Source organism: Chrysochloris asiatica, unplaced genomic scaffold, assembly GCF_000296735.1.
Source record: "Chrysochloris asiatica unplaced genomic scaffold, ChrAsi1.0 scaffold00384, whole genome shotgun sequence".
Classification (NCBI taxonomy): domain Eukaryota; kingdom Metazoa; phylum Chordata; class Mammalia; order Afrosoricida; family Chrysochloridae; genus Chrysochloris; species Chrysochloris asiatica.
Window position 1 is genome coordinate 1,653,459 of NW_006408902.1, and position 6,292 is coordinate 1,659,750.

General features: G+C 38.1%; 1 pseudogene; it reads left to right on the forward strand.

Annotated features, from left to right (window-relative positions):
* The first annotated feature begins 5,255 nt into the window (after window positions 1-5,255).
* On the forward strand, window positions 5,256-5,795 carry LOC102819115 (annotated as a pseudogene).
* Window positions 5,796-6,292: the final 497 nt, after the last annotated feature.

The following is a 6,292-nucleotide window of genomic DNA, read 5'->3' on the forward strand; positions in this document are numbered from 1 at the left end:
GCCAACCTCACTACTGTTGCCACGCTTGAGTCCATCGATGGTGCCACTTGGCCAAGCCATCTCATTGGGGTCCTTAGCGCTACTTAACTCAAAAATCTTGGGCAAGCTTCTTGGCTCCTCTAAGCCTCATTTTCCTACAATATTAGGTGGAGATAATGTTCTCTACTCCCATTGTTTGTTGTGAGGATTAATTAAAGTAAGGTCCAATAACCTTCCTAACACAATGCCTGACAAATACATATATCCAATAGTTAGTCCTCTCACTTAACTTTAAGAAACCCAGGATTGATTCAAGGATTCAACTTGCCCATGACAGGAACCCTAGCTGTCATATCATTTAGGAAAGCTGGATTCACAACACTGGGTTATTTAGTGCCCTTTTGTACAGCACCCTGTGAAAATGAGTGCAGAAGAAGTTAATGGAAGACATAGGGAGATAGACGAGGGAATAGCTTTAAGGAGGAGGATGTTGTTGTTGTGAAGTGCCATTGAGTCGATTCTGACCTATAGTGACCCTGTATAGGGTTTCCAAGGAGAAGCTGGTGAGCTTGAACCACCGACCTTGCAGTTCAAATGACTTTGCAGTCTGACGCATTAACCCACAGAGCCACACCAGGACTCCAAGGAGAATAGAGGGTAACGAAACACAACTCTGATGCAAAAAGAAGGCAGAAACATCAGAAACTAGAGCAGTATTGATGATGGATGAGAATTTGGCAATTCATACTGTTCTGGTGGACTTACTTGGCTCCTATTAGGCATATTCTGAAATTGGCTTAATTATGCACTGACAATCAGCAGAAAAACACTAAGTGGGCTTGCTGCCTTAAATGCAAAACCATGATGTGTGGGGGTGGTTGTTCCACATTTCTTGGTGATACAGGTTTTTGTTTTTTAAATGAAAACATCAACATGGAAGAATGTTTATATCCTGGGGGCAGACCACATCTCCAAGGAAACCACATTGTCAATGGACTGATCCCATCAGATCACATCAAGGAAGAAGATGATGGAAGAGTAACCTTTCTAGTGTCTACAAACCCACTGGTTATCATAGCCTACCCAAGTTAACATAGAATATTTACCATCACAAAAGTGTTTCTGGGAGATTTAAAGGTGAAAAACATGGGGGGAAATGTTCTTTAAGTACTACATGATGACGGGGAAGAGAAGCAAGTGGAGAAAATTAGGGTTCTGGAAAATGAAAGTAAATTAAAAAGCAAAAGAACACACTTTCCTCCCTTATACCTCCTGTGATGGTTAATGTAATTTGTCAACTTAGCTAGGCTATGATTTTCAGTAGCTTGGGAGCCACTATGTAATCACCTTCCATTTTGTGATCTTATGTGAGCAGCCAAACCATTGATTTTAAGAACTGCTTTTTCATATAAACAAAGAGATGATCATATGATTCTTTTCCTTTGTTATATTGATGTGGCATATCATGTTGAATGACTTTTACATGTTGAATCACCCCTGCATTCCTGGAATAAATTCTACTTGGTCATGGTATATGACTCTTTTTTTTTTAAGAAAAACTTTTTATTGTGAGTTGAATGAAAGTTTATAGACTAGATCATCAGTTTTACATTCAACCAGTCATATAATGTGTTTTATCTCAATGGTTGCAATCCCCTCCATATAACAACAGTTATCCTGCTTCCTCCCACTCCACCCACCATCACATCCCTTCTCAACTTTGTCCTTAAGAAAATACTGACTTTTTTATTTTGAATGATTGACCGTTCCATGGTGAGCATACCTTATCAGTGATGTTGTCCTCCGCCTTATAAACCTATCTACTACTTGGCTGAATATTGGACCACGAGGATGAGTTCCTTTCCAGACCTGAAGCATGGTTGACAGCCATAGTCTCAGGTTCCACCAGTCTCTTTCTGACCAGTAAATCTGGACTCTTTTTTTTTTTACTAAATGATTTTGAGTTTTGTCCCAAAGTTTTTCTCACTCTACCCTTGACCCTCTAATGTTACCCCTATTTGGGCAGTTGGTACTGGTAGCCAGGCACCATCTAGTTCTTCTGGTCATATATAACTCTTTTAATATGCTGTTGGATTTTGTTCACTGGTATTTTGTTCAGAATTTTTGTATCTATATTTGTAGATATATTGGCCCGTTATATTGGCCCGTAGTTTTGTTTTGGCTAAAGTCCTGGTATGGTGTAGGGTAAGCACTGAACTGCTGACTACAAGATCAGCTGTTCAAATCCACCACCAGCCACTCTGTGTTAGGTTTTTATGAGTAGGAACCGATTCAGCAGCACTTAGCAACAACAACAACAAGTTTTGTTTTTGTGGTTTCTTTGGTTTGGGTTTCAGGATTATGTTTGCTTCATAGGATGAATTAAGGAGTATTCCTTGCTTCTCTTTGTTTTGGAAGAGTATTGGTATCAATTCCTCTCTAAATATTTAGAGGAATTCCCCAGTGAAGCTATCTGGTCCAGGACTTTTTGTTGCTGGGAGTTTTTCTTGATCATTGATTTGCCCTCACTTGTTATAGTCTATTCAAACTTTCTATTTCCTCTGGAGTCAGTTTTGATAGATTGTGTGCTTCTAAGAATTTGCCCATTTCATCTCAGTTATCCAGTTTGTTGCTATACAGTAATTCATAATACAAAAGATCTCCAAAAAGTTGATGGAAAACAAAAAGTATGTAAGAACTGCATGGATTTCAAAAATTTTGGGCACCATAATAAACTTGTACTAACCTGTTACAACATGTTGGAACAGGATCTGGTTTCAGGCATTAAGAAGAATAAAAAATCAGTTTTTAAAAAGCCCCTCTCAAAGCAACATGTTGTTGTTGTTAAGTACTGTCGTGTTGGTTCCAATTGATAGCAACCATCTATGGAGTTTCTGAGAAGCAGCCATGAATTTTGCTAAAATTGAATCGAGCAAGAACAGACATCAAATTTATGGTGAGGCTTGGTTGGAAGAATGGTGAAATAGTTGATACTTTACAAAAAGTTTTACAGGGACAATGCCCTCAATGGATAATGGATAGCTCATTTTAAGGTAGGATGAGACATTGTTGAAGATGAAGCCCACAGAGGCAGGCAATCCATAACAATTGGTGAGGAAACAACATTGCCCATGCCCTAATTGAGGTAAACTGATGATTAATAGCAGAAACAACAGACAATACCATAGACATCTCAGTTGGCTCAGTCTTCATGAGGTTGAAGTAGCCCAGTCAAAGCAAAAATGGACTGGTCAAAACCAAAGGTCATGTTAACAGTTTTTTGGGGGATGCTTGAGGCATTTTTCTTGTTGACTTTCTCAAGGGCTAAAGAACAATAACATCTACACATCTGCTTATTTGAGTGTTTTGAGAAACTTGGCTAAAGTCTTAGCTGAAAACTGCCTAGGAAACCTTTATCAGAGAGTCCTTTTGTACCATGAAAGTGCTCCTGCTCATTTCTCTCACCAAACCAGAGCAATTTTTTGTGAGTTTCGATGGGAGAGCATTAGGAACCCACCTTACAGTTATGATTCGGCCCCTTCTGACTTCTTTTTGTTTTGAAATCTTAACAAATCTTTCAAAGGCCCTCATTTTCCTTCAGTTCACAATGTCACAATGACTCCATTGACATGGTTAAATTCATAGCATCCTCATTTCTTTAGTGATGTACTAAATGACTGGTATCACTTACAAAAAGTGTCTTGACCTTGACGGACCTTATGTTGAGAAATAATGTTTATATGTCTATATGTATTTTGAATTCCATTTTCTCACAAGCTCTACAGCCCAACCTATTGGGTAAAAGCCAATACCAGATGATATACACCAATCAACAGCAGAGAAGAGCTGACACTAATTCTATTCAGACCATTCAATAACACAGAAAAGGATAGAAAACTCCCAAATACATTTTATAAAGCAAGCATATTAAAATCAGGCAAAGACATCACTAAAAAAGAAAATGATACACCAATATCCTTCATGAACAGAGATGCAAGCATTCTCAACAAAATCCCAGCCAACAGAATTCAACAATATATCAAAAAGATAAGACATCATGACTAAGTGGGATTCATATGAGGAATGCAAGGATAGTTCAATATTAGAGAAAAAATCAACATAATCCACCATACAAATGAAACAAAAGAAAATATTGACTGGTGCATAAAAGGCATTTGACAAAATCCAACATCTATTCCTGATGAAAACACTAAAAAAAAGTACGAATAGAATGGAAATTATTAAAAGCATATCAAATCCAGCAGCCAACAATACTTTCAATGGAACGAAACTGAAAGCTTTCCTTTACAAACAGGAACCAAATAAAGATGCCCTTTATCACAACTCCTATTCAATATTGTGTTGCAAGTCTTATCCAGGCCTATAAGAAAGAGAAATTAAAGACATTCAAATTGATAAAGATGAAGTAAAACTCTCTATTTGCAGATGATATGATCCTATTCATAGAAAATCCCAAGGAGTCAGCAAGAAAATTAATGGAACTCATTGAAAGATCATAAAAGTGGCAGAGTACAAGATCAATATAAACAATCTGTTGGATTTCTCTATATAAAATAAAGACAGCTCTGAAAAAGTTAATTAGGAAAACAACACCATTTACAATTAAATACTTAGGAATAAATCTAACCAGAGAAGCAAAAGACCTATATAAAGAGAACTACAAAATATTACCACATGAACCAAAAGAGACCTACAAAAATGGAAGCATATATCATGCCTATTGATAGGAAGACATAACATTGTAAAAATGTCAACATTTTCAGGTCAACAAGATATAACACAATCCCAATCCAGATTCCAACATCATTCTCTAAAGAGATGGATAAACTATTGTGAACTTAATATGGAAAGGAAAGGAACCTCAGATTAACAAAGCAATACTTAAGAAGTAAAACACAACTGGAGGCCTCTCACTTCCTGATCTCAAAACCTATACACAGCCACAGTGGTCAAAGTCGCCTGATAACTGATATAATGATAGACACATAGATCAATAGAACAGAATTAAGAATGCAGAAGTAAATCCATCCACATACAGTCAGCCGATCTTTGACAAAGGGCCAAAGCACATTAAATGGGGGGGAGAAATAGTCTCCTCAAAAAGAGTGCTGACAAACAGAAAAACCTCCGCTGAGATGACTCCGGTCACCCTTCCTGCCCCTCCTTCTTTGTCCCTCCCCTCAGAGAACCACCGGGCGCCACAATGCGCCCCTGAAAGTAATAGCGCTTCAAGTCTGCAATAAAAAACGGCCTCCAATAAAACTAGTTTGCAAAAAAAATGGGAAAGAAACGGAATGGAAATAGAAAAAAAGTCAAAGAAGCAAACCTGAAGAATTTGTGGTAGAAACAGTGCTGGACCGACGTGTAGTTAATGGGAAGGTGGAGTGTTTCCTGAAGTGGAAGGGATTTACAGATGCTGATAATACTTGGGAACCTGAAGAAAATTTAGATTGTCCAGAATTAATTGAGTCATTCCTGAATTCTCAAAAAGCTGATAAAGATGGTACAAAAAGGAAATCTTTTTCTGACAGTGAATCTGATGACAGGAAATCAAAGAAAACAGGAGATGCTTCTGACTAATCGCAGGACTTTTGCAAGAGGCCTTGATCCTGAGTGAATAATTGGTATCACAGACAGCAGTGGAGAATTAATATTTCTCATGAAATGTAAAAGTTCATATGAGGCAGACTTGGTGCTGGCAGAAGAGGCAAACATTAAATGCCCTCAAATTGTAATTGTGTTTTATGAAGAGAGACTTAACTTGGCATTCTTGTCCAGATGATGAAGCTCAATAATTGCTTGCATTGCTTTTTATATATATTTATATTTAGGTCTTGGGTTTTTGTTTCTGGATTTATTAGGGTGAAGAATAACTACATTCTAATGGAAATCAAGTTTGATATGTTTGTTCTGAAATAGTATTGGGGAGCTGTTGGGGTTCTGTTTGTATTTTCTTGTGTCAATAGCACTGGTTATTTTTTTTTTTCTTCTTTTTATTGTGTGATAGTTTACATGGGGGAACGTTAGCTTTACACTCATTCTATCATACATCATTTCATTGCCATAGTTACCGTCCCGTCCATGCATCATCACCCAACCAAAGATTATATCCCACAGGCCCTCCCTCTCTCCCCACAGTCCTCAGCACACAGCTCCCTTCCCTCCCTGGATCTCAAGTCCTCAGCCACTCCATCTCTTCATGTCATCCTCTCTGTCTCCATCTCAGGCCTCGCTGCTTCTCTGGGTGGGGTCCCGATTTCTGTTCTTCTCCAGTGATGGTTCCAGGGGCCTT